This window comes from Oratosquilla oratoria, chromosome 38 (genome assembly GCF_046742065.1).
Source record: "Oratosquilla oratoria isolate Oo_2021 chromosome 38, ASM4674206v1, whole genome shotgun sequence".
Taxonomy (NCBI): domain Eukaryota; kingdom Metazoa; phylum Arthropoda; class Malacostraca; order Stomatopoda; family Squillidae; genus Oratosquilla; species Oratosquilla oratoria.
In genome coordinates this window covers 15,443,420-15,457,470 of record NC_134814.1, presented here as the reverse complement: position 1 = coordinate 15,457,470, position 14,051 = coordinate 15,443,420, and the positions used below count along the sequence as shown (strand labels likewise).

The 14,051-nt window shown below is 39.4% G+C and overlaps 1 protein-coding gene across 2 annotated transcripts in view; it reads left to right on the top strand.

Moving 5' to 3' along the window:
• Positions 1-7,039: 7,039 nt before the first annotated feature.
• LOC143019973 (protein CREG1-like) overlaps positions 7,040-14,051 on the top strand; it is a 52,538-nt gene continuing 45,526 nt past the window's right edge. Inside the window, exon 1 of one of the 2 annotated variants that reach the window (XM_076176034.1) lies at positions 7,040-7,175. The gene's annotated coding sequence lies outside the window, so the exon portion shown is untranslated. The remainder of the gene's footprint in view (positions 7,176-14,051) is intronic. The other variant, XM_076176033.1, reaches the window with a different exon arrangement.

Sequence of the window (14,051 nt, the reverse complement as noted above, 5' to 3'; positions counted from 1 at the left end):
CTGCGTGATAGTGATGCGATCTGTAAATAAGTTTTCCTGTGTGGTTTATGAAACAGTACATGTACCGGTATTTGACCATAAAAGTAATCAAACAAGTACGCTCAAACTGATGTAATGATAATGGAGGAGAAAATATCACGGTAGGATATAATGTCAGTGAAGGACAAAATATAATTTTAGGAAGGGATACCGGACAGAATGTCAATGAAGGCCAAAATATCAAGATAGGATGTAATGACAGTGGAAGACAAAAGATCACGATGGGATGTAATTATAGTGGAGGAAAAAATATTACGGTAGGATATAATGTCACTGGAGGACAAAATATAATTTTAGAAAGGGATGCCGGACATAATGTCACTGAACGACGGGAGGCCGGCGTGAATCACGGTGACGAAGGGGGGCAAAATGTACGTTACGATTGTTCATACGGGAAGTAACGATGTAGGTAGGGTGAGATCAGAGGAGCTTGTTCGGAATTACAAGGTCCTCCTTCAGGAGATGAAGGAACGTGGGAGCCGTCACGTAGTCTGTGGGATCCTCCCGAGGATCTACGCAGGGTCGTGTTGGAACAGTAGAGCCATAGGGATCAATGATAGGATATCGCAGTTGTGCACACAATTGGGATACCACTTTCTTGATCCTTGGTATCTCTTTTCTAGGCGCCATGACCTGTAAGCTTCTGATGGGATCCACCTTACCCGCAGAGGCAAAGATGTTCTTACAAACCTCATTGTGGGAGTTTGTAATGAATTAGCTCCTTTTTTAGGGTAGAAGCCCAAAGGGAAGGGGAAATAGAATGTACTTGGGAAAACAGTGTAGCGTATAGCATTAATGTAGAACAATGTGCCAGTATAGGACCAAATATAATTTTAGGATATAATGTCGCTAGAGGACGAAATGTCACATTAGGATGTAATGACATAGAACAAAATGTCGCAATGGGATATAATGACAGTGGGGGAGAAAAGATCACGATGGGAAGTAATGATAGTGGAGAACAAAATATCACGATAGGATGTAATGATAATGGAGGAGAAAATATCACGGTAGGATATAATGTCAGTGAAGGACAAAATATAATTTTAGGAAGGGATACCGGACAGAATGTCAATGAAGGCCCAAATATGATAGGATGTAATGTCGCTAGAGGACGAAATGTCACATTAGAAAGTAATGTCATAGGACAAAATGTCGCAATGGGATATAATGACAGTGGAGGAAAAAATATCACGGTAGGATATAATGTCACTGGAGGACAAAATATAATTTTAGAAAGGGATACCGGACATAATGTCACTGAACGACGGGAGGCCGGCGTGAATCACGGTGACGTAGGGGGACAAAATGTACAAAAGAGATAGGATGACCGTGATCGACCAGATGTCCGTGATGGGGGAAATGTTAATTTTGATAGGAGAAATGTTAATGAGGCGTTGAATGTCAATGAAGGACCAAATGATAATATAGAGCAAGGTATAAATAAAAAACAAAATGATAATATAAGACATGATATTGAAACTCAAAATGTGTCAAAAAGAAATAATCAAGAGTTTCTTAAAACTATGTACTTTAATGTTCGTAGTATTAGGAACAAATTTCAAGAAATGCAGGCGTATGTCAAAAGCGAAAATCTCGATATGATAGGAATAACTGAGACATGGTTAAATGGTACAGAGTTCGAAGCTGAATTTAATATTGCGGGATTTAAACACTTTCATTAGGATAGAAACCACAAGAAAGGTGGGGGCGTTCTATTGTACGTTAAAAACAATATTCATGCTTGTGTTTTAGAGAAAGTGAAACAGGATGCATATGATAGTTTGTGGGTTGAGTTAACCCAAACAAATTGACAAAAAATGAATATAGGTGTAATATATAGGCCAAAGACATTATCATTAGCAGACGACAAACTGTTATTTCAAGAACTGTCTAGTTTCTGCAACCGGGATTTTGATAATGGGTGATTTCAATTTTATTGACATTGATTGGATGACCCTTGAACATGGTCATATAAGTAGTCGCTTGATTGATTTTCTTGGTGACAATTACTTAATTCATCATGTAAAAGATCCCACAAGATATGGAAACTTACTCGATCTTTTGATCACTAGCCGCGAAAGCATGGTAACTGATGTAGAAGTCGGTGAATCTGTTGCAAATAGCGATCACAACTTAGATTCAAACTCCTAAACAATTTTAGAATAGATACTTGTGTTTCTAAAATACCCGATTTCAGTAAAGCTCAGTTCATAGGACTACGTCAGGAGCCTCAGCTTACAGATTGGGAGGCAAAATTAAACGAAAGACCTGTAGATCAGATGTGGGAAATATTTCAAAATACACTCACTAAGATGATTCAAACTTACATTCCTTTTAAGGACAGACGTCCCCCAAATCAGGCTCGCCCAAAGTGGCTCGACAAAGAAACTGAAAAAAGTATTGCTAAAAAGAGACAGGTTTATAAGAAATATAAGTGCTCGGGTGCATCTAATGACTATGAAAGTTATGTATCAATACAGAGAGATTTAAAAAAGACAATAAGAAAAAGAAAACGACAATACGAAATGAACATCGCTGATAAATCCAAAGAGAATCCCAAAGAATTCTATAGTTACATTAGAGATAAAAAGGTTGTTAGGAATCACATTGGTCCACTATTATCTGCTGACGGTCAACTTGAATATTCAAATGAAGGAATGTGTAATATCTTAAACAATTATTTTAGCTCGGTATTCGTAAACGAAACACCTCAAAGTGAATTCCAAACTGAAACCTGTGAAAAGTCTAGGGTAAACTTACTCACTACGGTAAATATAACAAAAGAAAAAATTAAAAGGTGTATAGACAAACTCAAAGTTAATAAAACACCAGGGCCTGATGGTTGGCATCCAAGAATCTTAAAGGAAATTAAAAATGAGATTGTTGTTCCATTAGAAATTATTTTCAAGATATCCATCATATCCGGAGATGTCCCAAGAGAATGGAAGCTAGCTAACGTTACTCCCATATTCAAAAAAGGTGACAAAAAGAAACCAAATAACTATAGGCCTATAAGTTTGACTTCAATCGTAGGAAAAATAATGGAAACTATCATCAGAGATGCTGTCGAACATCATTTAGAAAGTAACCTTTTGATAAATGATAGCCAGCATGGTTTCAGACGGAAACGTTCTTGCGTGACTAACTTACTCGAATTCTACAACACAGTTATCTCGAATTATGACAAAAGAAACAATATAGATTTAATATATCTAGACTTTGCAAAAGCTTTTGATACCGTCCCACACGAAAGACTATTTACTAAATTAGCTTTACACGGAATAAGTGGTAGCCTATTAGGTTGGACTAGTAATTGGTTGAAAGGTCGAAAACAGAGAGTTGTTTTAAAGGGAAAAAACTTCTGGATGGAAAAGTGTTGCAAGTGGAGTTCCTTAGGGTTCCGTTCTTGGGCCACTTCTATTCATAGTATATATAACTGATATAGACCATGGACTAAAATCTACTGTTTCCAAATTTGCTGATGATACAAAACTGTGCGGAGTGGCAAATGATCATTCAAACCAATTAGATATTCAAGAAGATTGAGATAAATTGCAGCAATGGTCTGAAAAGTGGCTAATGAAATTTAACACAAGTAAATGCAAGGTAATGCACATAGGTAGAAATAACAGTAAGTACGATTACAAGTTATTTGGAAATTCGTTAACAAAAGTGGATAGTGAAAAAGATCTCGGCGTAATTATCGGTAACGACCTCAAATCATCCAAACAGTGTATTTCAGCCTCTGAGAAAGCAAATAAGATTCTGGGACTGATTGCGCGATCTTTTGATTTCAAAAGTCCATCACTCATTAACAAGCTATATAAATCGTTACTTCGTCCACATTTGGAATATGCTGTTTCCGTATGGTCACCGAATCTCATTAAAGACATTGACAGATTGGAAAAAGTACAACGGCGAGCCACAAAACTGATTCCAAATATCAAAAATAAATCATACGAAAATCGACTAAAACACATGAATCTGTTTTCCCTAAATAAGTGTAGACTTAGAGGTGACTTGATACAGGTCTTTAAGATTTTAAAGGGAATTGACAACATCAAAAGTGACAAAATTTTCACATTGAATGAGAATCAGACAAGAAACAATGGTCTCAAACTGTCCGGAAATAGATTCAATTTGGAAGTAGGAAGAAACAACTTTGATAACCGTGTAGTTAATGAATGGAATAAACTTCCTGCACAGGTAGTGCAATGTAGTTCAGTTCGAAGCTTTAAGAATTAATCATTTAGATAAATACCTAAGTAAGATGCTGTAATGATTATAATTTATTATTTGTTTTTGTTTTGTTATCATTTGTCTGTCTGATTTTCATTTATTATTAATTATATGTCAGTTTATTATTATTTACTATTTACCTGTTTGTTTATTATTCAACTATACCTATGCATTTATCTATGTATTTTATTTGTTATTTACATGATTATAGTTTTTATTTGTTGTTTTATTATTAATATGATTTTTTTTCGCATCCGACCTAGATATGGATCAAAAGGTCTCCTGTCGGCATGCTCCGCCCTTGTAATCCTTTGTAACAAGAGAACATGTAGATGTTTTAACTTGTATCCCCTGATCTGCATAACAGTATAGATCAGTGGTTGTATCCTATGTACATTATTTTGTGCGAAGCATAAATTAGGCCTTCACATATGTGTGTGTGAGTGTGACCACATGTTATAATCTCAATCTCTCGAATCTTGACAAGCAGTCATCTTCGGCGTTTTTCGAAATCTAGTCATCTGGTCATTGAAATGCACACAGTTAATTACTGGATCACAATTACTTTATTTGCACAACTAACTACACATGTATTTCAACAAACAAATTTCACCTGTCACTAAACATACACGTATCCACAATATTCAAAGAAACCTTCAGTGAATCTTTACAGAACAAAACCTACAGTAGTATTTATTGTGAATATTGCTATTGTATCGTGTACAGCACATTACAGGTGCCTTAAATATTGGACGATAGTGATATACATGGATATGCATAGGTTCTTTTGAAAAAATATATTTCACATCGATCCTGAAACAGAAACTTTAACACGGAAATCGTTCAGTAAAAAGAATGTACATACATCAGTTATAATAGTACTAGTGGTTCATATTCATTAAATAGAAACGAAGACACATACCCGCTATGTTTGGTCCTGAAAAATCATACTCTTCCGTAACAGTAGTTGAGACCGGTAGATGGATAAATTCTTATGAGTTGAAACATAATAGTACATGGGGTGGGGGGTGTCGAATTTCACCAGAAAAAACGTTACATAATTCTTGAACGGGCCCCGAATAGTAATTCAGCCCATCTAATATGAATTCCTCACACTTCACAATATAGAAAATGCCTACACATGTAATCAGGAAGAACAACTGGTTCTATACAGCTACACAGCTCTGGACAGCGTTTGAGCATTATAAGATCTTTTAAATGATAAATATTTATCCTGCTATTGCCACGATTACATTCGTGACAAATGGGTTGCTGCTAGATCTATTTCTTACAGATAATAAATACATAGCATTAACATGACAACACCTAACAAAACAGTTGGTGGGCAACATTTTATGGCTCCTGATGGCCGTATCATTTGTTGATGGGTATCGGGATGTTTTGGGTAATAACACTTTAATTTACTTACGAGTGGAAGGACTGCTCACATCCACCTTTTCTCCGGTTGGTGCAGTTGAATGCAGCACAAGTTGGCATTGTAAAATGATCTTTAAATATGTAAAACACACCAGTATATACGAGCGAAAGCTGCCGAGAACTGTAAGGGACGCTATCAATGCTATCAGTCAATCGCGTGGCGTGGGTTTGTTTTGGTATTACCAACATGGCTGCCGCCGACCTCATAATCAGGACACCGATCCGTGATCCAGTTATTTTTAGATCAGTGGTGGGGACATCCCCACCACCTGTTACAGTACCGAGTTACTCATGTCATTTGATGATAAACAAAAATTCACATACAATTCACATAAACTGTTAAGTTTAATATTACTTGGTGGATAAAAGAGCTTTCTTTGATTTATACACATCTATGTAAGTGTTAATGTAAATATTTACCACCAAAATTTAATTTCATTGCCTCACTGTTAGAATTTATGCCTGACAGATGATTTATAGAATTTTATAATCTATAAACAAAATCTACTGATAGACGGAATCAAATAACAGGAATAAATTAATACAGTTGACTTTTACTTGATGAGGCGACGGAGTCGTCAACAGGAAACTGTGGTGCAGAGCGTGGATGACAGAGAAGAAGGAGGAGGAGGAGGAGGACGGGGTAATGTACGAAGATAGGGAATACCGGGGTGAGTAGAAGCCAAGGGAGGTGGAAGAGAAAGGAGGAGGAAGGACATAGGAGGAGGAGGAGGGGGAGGTACCGGAAAAGGAGGAAGAGGAAGGTGAGGGTCATTTGTGCGTGGACTCAGTGCCACACAAACCCCCACCCCCTCCCCTCCGCCACTCCAGCGACGTCCTTCATTCGATTCAAATGTCGTCAGGCGATTTTTATTCAGTCGTGCAGTTAATGTTGGATCGATTAATCAATTTAATTCAGCTTAACCCTGCGACGAATTTGTGGCCAAATTTCCATTTCGCCAAACCCCGTAACATAACAACCCATTATACCCTAACGAAACCCAAGGGAATTGGGCGAAATGTAATTTGGCCAAACCTAATTTGTAAAAAAAAAAAAAGCGAAATGCAGTTTGGCCAAACCTAATTTGACAAAAAAGAAAAAAATGGCGAAATGCAGTTTGGCCAAATCTAATTTGGCAAAAAAAAAAAAAAAAAAAAAAAATTAGCGATATGGAAACGATTCATACTTTGACACTGGCACTCATCAGGACACGACCACGAAAGATCCATGCCACACTCACGTGACTAGACCGAGTCACTGGGAATTATGGTGGCAATCCCAATTCAAGGGTGAATCACAAGAGGGAGGGAGGGAGGAGGAGGAGGAGATGGAGTGGATGTCGAGATAGAGGTAGAGCTCATTCTGGTCACTCTAGGTACCCCTTTCCATCCAGTGTATCTCAAGCCGTGGCAGAGGTGACAACATATAACTCGCGTTTCGCCTTGTGCAGAAATTGGTAAGATATTTTGCTTCAAGTTATTGTTTTATGTAGTGCATTCATTTCTTGTTTGTATGCTATTGCCTGTTTGCACACTTACGCAAGTGCGCACATGTACACACACACAAACAACCACACACACACAAACAACCACACACACACAAACAACCACACACACACAAACAACCACACACACACAAACAACCACACACACACAAACAACCACACACACACAAACAACCACACACACACAAACAACCACACACACACAAACAACCACACACACACAAACAACCACACACACACAAACAACCACACACACACAAACAACCACACACACACAAACAACCACACACACACACACAAACAACCACACACACACAAACAACCACACACACACAAACAACCACACACAAACAACCACACACACACACACACACACACACACAAACAAGCACAAATCACATGGCCCGGATGGAATTGCAAATTGGATTCTAAAAGAATGCAAAGAAGAACTAACGGACAAAATACATAACATAATAAATTGCTCACTTAAAGAAGGAAAAATACCATAAGACTGGAAAATGCTAACATTGTACCGATATACAAAGGAGGAAACAAGGAAGAACCAACTAACTACAGGCCAGTCTCACAAACAAACATTATAGCCAAAATTTGTGACAAAATCATCAAGAATAGATGGGTAAAACACCTGGAAGATAATATTATAATAAACCCAAGACAATTTGGGTTTAGACAAGGAAGATCATGTACCACAAACCTGATATGTTTCTACTCAAGGGTAATAGACATAGTGCAAGAAAGGAACTTATAAAAAGCTTTGGACGAAGTACCACACAAAAAAATGATTAAAAAACTGGAACATATATGAGGGATACAAGGGAACAGGGCTGAAATAATTTCAACATCGCTGCGCTGCGAGTCGTTACTCCAACTTTCGTGGGCGGGGAGTCTCTGTGTGTGTGTGTGAAGTCACAGCATTACCCATAGATCGGTCATACAGTATATGAGCTCTGATCTCTCATCCGAAAGGGTAATAGCTGTCAATCACGAGGCCAACACGTAATCCAAGACCATGGGGAATCACACACACACACACAACTAGAGGTTGCGTAATAGAAAAACGAGACACCACGAGCATAGCTCCCCTTCTCGTAGAATACGACTTAGTAAATACACACACATACACACACACACACACAAAGCCGGAAGCATGGAGTGACCGCGAATACCTGTGTCCTTGGCCTACATGATGATAGATGAATATATGAATTAATAGATAAGTGAATTAACAAATAACTTAGTTGATAGATAAAACAAATAAATGAAGAAATGAGTGAGTAAATAGATAGATAAAATAGGTGAATGAATAGATAGATAAGCAAATAAATATAAAATGATGTTTGAGTAACTAAAGAGAATCTGGTTTGAAAATCAGTTCGGGTTCAGATAAGGAAGGTCATGTGGAACCAACAACACCCTTCCTGATCTCCTTTGAGCATCGCCCCACCTAACAATACCATCACGTAGACACCACCTGATTTCATGTGTGAACTGCAAGGTTGAGCTTAGTCCAGGCGGGTAGACAGCCCCGCGAACCTCGAAAACAACAATGTCGCATGCTATGGAATTCAGTTTGTTTTTGTTGGTGTGCTGCATGATTAGGGTGGCCAGACGTCCTCCTTTTGAGCACTTTGTCCTCCATCCGACGCAACCTCACGCTGGACGTGCATTTGTCCTCCTTTCTTGGGGTGTGACAAAAATAAATGAATAAATAGATAAATAATCCTAGGTATACAATAATGCCGTTCAATTAAATTATGTGGGAGTACCCAGGCCAAGGTCAACGTCGGAATTCGGCAGCCGAAGTAGACAGGAACTGCACAGGACCAATGTTGTGAACGTGTAATTGCATGATTCACATCTCATACATTGGGCTGCAGTCCTGATGTGGCCACGGTGCAGTGTGGTTTGGTAATTAATTTATGAGGTTAAGGAGTCTGAAAATGCCGAAAAGAAAGAGGGCAGAAATACAAAAAGTAGAGCGCAGAAATACAAAAAGAAATAAACCTCCAGGCAATCAATGTGAGGACACAACTAGGTTTTGTTTGTGTTGCAACTTGGTAAGAAATACAGGTATTTCGTTTTTTGTCTGTTTCATTAGAAGTGAAATATATAATTCACTTTCAGTTTAATATATATATATATATATATATTACTGTATATTATAATCATCGATATGCAGTGTCCTTATTGGAAATTTGGAAATGGCCACCCTATGCATGATGTAGAAAGCGGATTTGTGGTAGATTGTGTGTACCTGGACATTGAAAAGGCTTTTGACAAGGTGCCACTCAAGGGATTCATATGGAAGTTGGATAGCGCATTGGAATTGATTAGTGGTTCGCTAAAAGACAGACGAAAGTGAGCAGTAATGAATGATGGAGAGAGGTAACAAGTGCTCACAGTGCTCGGTATGGGCACCAGTAATGTTCTTCATATATATCAATATGATGAATCGAACTGGTAGCTACGAAAACTTATTTGCTGTTGTTGCCAAGATCACGAAAAGAGTGAACTGTGGAGGGTTGTTCATGAATGGGGGCAGAAATGGAAGATGAAAAATTATATTAAGAAATGAGAAAATCTTGAGAATGGATTAAACTAACAAGAGACTGCCAAAAAGATTTAAGATAGATCTAAATAGAAATGTTGGAACAGATAGACGAGGTTCCGAAAGTGATATTGGAAACTTTAGTTCAGTGCAGGAGATCGAAACAATGGAGTTAGATTGCTTGAGTTGTGTCAGCAAAACAATCTAAAGATAATTGTTGAGTCCTTACCATTAGGACGTGTAGCGACTGACTAGCTGCGTAATGCTCGCGCGCTTAGTTATCTATGTAGCGCCGAGGGAAAACGTGTTGTACCCACCTAACATCCCCCCCCCCCCTCCAAGATAATGTGTGCTTAGGACACATTAAGCCGACGAATATTACATACAGCAGGTCACAGATGAAAGTGGTCAGGTATACAAGGAAACAAAATAGAATACGGTTCCAGTCACAAACTGAGTGTAGCGGAACAGTGCCCGTTATACGTTACAATGGGCGCACATTACATTAGGGGACGTTACATTAGATGTAGTCATCTAGCCACCCTGGGCGCTTCGTTTGTCTTCTCAGGCGTTGCTGGGGGGGCTCGGCGAGGTGGGGGCATCTTGAGCAATCGTAGGTACTTGAGAACTCACTGCGCCATGTTGGGTCCTTACTCATAGGACGTGCAGCGACTGACTGGATTCTGGATTCCAAGGAAAGACCACCTCGCTTGCGCGGGATCGGGTTTTGTGGGAGGGGAAGAATGTAGGAAAATGAAAAGATAGTAGTGTATAAAAGAGGACTATTGCCACCGGGCGAATTGCGAGCGATTAGGGGCTTATTTGTTGTTGTGGCTTGGGAGAAATGGACCGGGAGCTTGGAGGGCAGCGCTTGACGCCGGGGTTAGGATTGGGATCACCAACGAAAGTTTAGAAAATGGTAGGAGGCGTAGTAGTAGAGAAAGGTGGAAAAACGGAAAAATCTTTAGTGGGAGGTAAACTGAAATGAGAAGATGTAGTAGAAGAGAAAGTTAGAAAGGAAGCGAATTTTAGTCGAAGAAAAAGTAAGTGTAGATGTTTGTGCGTGTGTTGTGGCTCTGTTCGTGAGAGGTGTATGTGTGTATCTTACGAGAAGTGAGCTGATTTCACTTCCCGCGTGTAGAGGGCGTCCTGATAAGCCACAGGTGGGGCGAGCGTACCCTGATTGTCCCCAGGTTTTGGGTTTGAAGTCCTTTAGAGTTTATCCAGTGGCGGTGCGAGGGGGGGGGGGCAGACGGGCGGTGTACACCCGCCTGCCGACGTCAACGAAGAGGTCCGTAACCAGAACGGCAGCCGCAAGGAGATAACTCCTCGCCGCCACCGCTGGCGAGCGCGTTCCTGATGAGCCACAGGTGGGGCGAGCGTTGTCTGTTTATCCCCAGGCTGGGTTTGGATTCCGGAAGAGTTTATTCAGTGGCGGTGCGAGGGAGGAGGGGCAGACGGTCGGGTGTTGTATGGTCTCTTTCCTTCCAATCACAACTCTGAAAACAGAGAATTACGCGATTGGGAATTGTGTGTAAATGTCAGAAGTGTAAACTCGCTCACCAGCGTCAGCGAGAGGCCAGCGTTAGGTTGCGGGCCGGTTGGACAGAGAGGTGCCCCAAGTCTCTCCGTCAACCAGCCTGCGATCAGATTGGGCGTTCTGAGAGAGACGGTATGGGCCTCTGCTTTGCCAGCGAGAAAGTGTGCGTGTGCCTCTTTTCTTCCAAGCACTACTCTGAAAACAGAGATTTACGTGACTTGGGAAATGTGTGTGTGTATTTGTCTTGGTGTAAACCCGCCTGCCGACGTCACCGTAGAGGTCGGCCATGCCAGACCGGCAGCGGCTAGGAGATATATCTCCCAGCCACCACCGGCCGGCGAAGATTCTTGGAGCTTGTTGAGAGAGCTGGTTGAAGAGACGTCCGACCTCAACGAGCGCTGATTCTAGCTGCGTAATGCTCGCGCGCCTACTTTTTTTATGTAGCGCCGAGGGAAAACGTGTTGTACCCACCCAACAATAATTGATACATATTTCATGCACAAAGAAAACTACAAATTGACTTGGTAAGGATGAAATAATATTATTGGCCAAAATACAGAAAAATCAGTTATAGTGTAGATCTAGCTTTAAGTGATGATAAACGTACCATGATTTCATGTAAAATCTATCCTTTCTGAATCTATGGATTCTGACCATAGGCTGATCATGGCAAAGATTAGAACAACAAATTCTAAATATATCCTAGCAACTAAGCATAAAAGAATCAAGGTAGAAGATTTAAAAAACAACAATAAAAAGAAGAGTATGAAACAAAAACAAGAGAAAACCTATATGAAGACAACGAGGAGGATGATACAGAAACAATGTAGACCATATTAAAGGGACTTGCATGTAATGTTTCAGAAGAAAATTTGGAAGTTAAATGCGTCAGAATTACATGAAAGAGGACTCCATGGTGGACTAAGGATATTAGAGAAGCTGAAATGTAGACTGTGGATCGGACACCAGAATCTCGTACAAACTATAAAGCTGAAAGAAATTAAGCAGAGTTAAAGGAATAGCCAAAAAGGCATTTTGGGTAAATCTTAGAGAACAATTTAAGGTTGACTTTAATGGTGGAGAGAAAATTTTGTATTAAATTGCCAAAAGTTATAGACGAAACAAAGGTAGACCCGAGATGAAGTATTTTTCAAAATTATTGAATGCTGACGAAGGTCAAATGGAGAAGGTAGAAAGTAATACTCAATCGTAAACTATAATGATATTGAAACACAAGAAATAACGATTGAAGAAGAAAGCCAAGCTATAAGAAGTATGAAAACTGGAAAATCACCTGGATGTGATAGCATCTCCGTTGAACTGTTAGAATCGGGTGGTAATATTGCTTGAAAAAATACACGAACTCTTCAACATTGTATTGAGAACAGATACTATGCCAAATGTCCCATAAAGGGTAGTAAGAGTGACTGCAGGAACTATAGAGGCACTGGAGTGTTGCCACATATAGGAAAAATGTACTAGGGAATTCTGAAGAGAAGATTAAGGAAAATGGAAGCAAACTTATGGATGAGTCTCAATACAAATTTTGACTTAATAAAGGGACGACAAATCTCACTTTCTCACTAAGAATGTTGATAGAGAAAGCCTGGGAGTGGAATTTTGATTAACATATAATTCTTCTTGACTTGAAGTAGGTTTTTGATAGTGCCTAGAAAGATTCTGTGGGATACACTGCAAGACTAGTGTGATGATATAAATCCAATTCTATTACGTGCCATAAATGGCCTCTATAATTCGTGTGAGAGTATGGTAAAATAATCACAACACAGAGAACATTGGTTTACGGTAACAACAGGGGTGAGGCAGGGTGAGGAGATTTCTCCATTGCTTTCCAATTAAAAACGATGAAAATGTAATGATAGAATTGGAGGAAAAAATGAGTGTTTACTAATGAGAGGTTAGATAAGGCACCTGGCTGCGATCCGATTTTCATTAGGGATGAAGAAAGTAGACTAATATCAGCATTAGTAAAGTAGTAGTCAAGCAGATTGAAAAACTTAAAGCTACAAAATCGCCGGGTCCAGACGAATTTTTTCCGAGAGTGCTAAATGAGTGTAAATTTGAAATCTGCTACCAGTTAACTGAACTATTTAATAAATCGGTAGACACTGGTTTTGTGTCTACAGCTTGGGGGCAGGCAAACGTTGTTCCTGTTTTTATGAATGTTTGACATCGGTTATAGGTAAAATGCTTGAATCAATAATAGTAAATAGAATTGGAGAACACACCGAGAGACATAATTTAATTCGTGACACACAGCATGGTTTCTCCAAGGGTAAGTCATGTGTGACTAATCTTCTATCCTTTTACACTAAAGTATATAAGGCGTCAGATAACAATGATAGTTACGATGTTATATACCTTGATTTCAGCAAAACGTTTGACAAGGTGCCTCACCAAAGACTACCAAATAAAATCATTAGCCCATAGCACAGGAGGAAAAATGTTAGAATAGATCAGAGCTTGAATCAGTGACAGAAAACAGGGGGCCACCATAAATAGAGGAAAATCCAGATGGGGCAATGTTACTAGTGGGGTTCCCCAGGGCTTGGTTTTGGGTCCCTTGTTGTTCATTGTGTACATATACGACATACGATGGGATAAATAGTGATGTAAGTAAGTTTGCGGACAACACTAAAATAGGACGCCTAATTAGGTCAGGAGACGACGCAGAGATTCTGCAGGAGGATCTTAACAA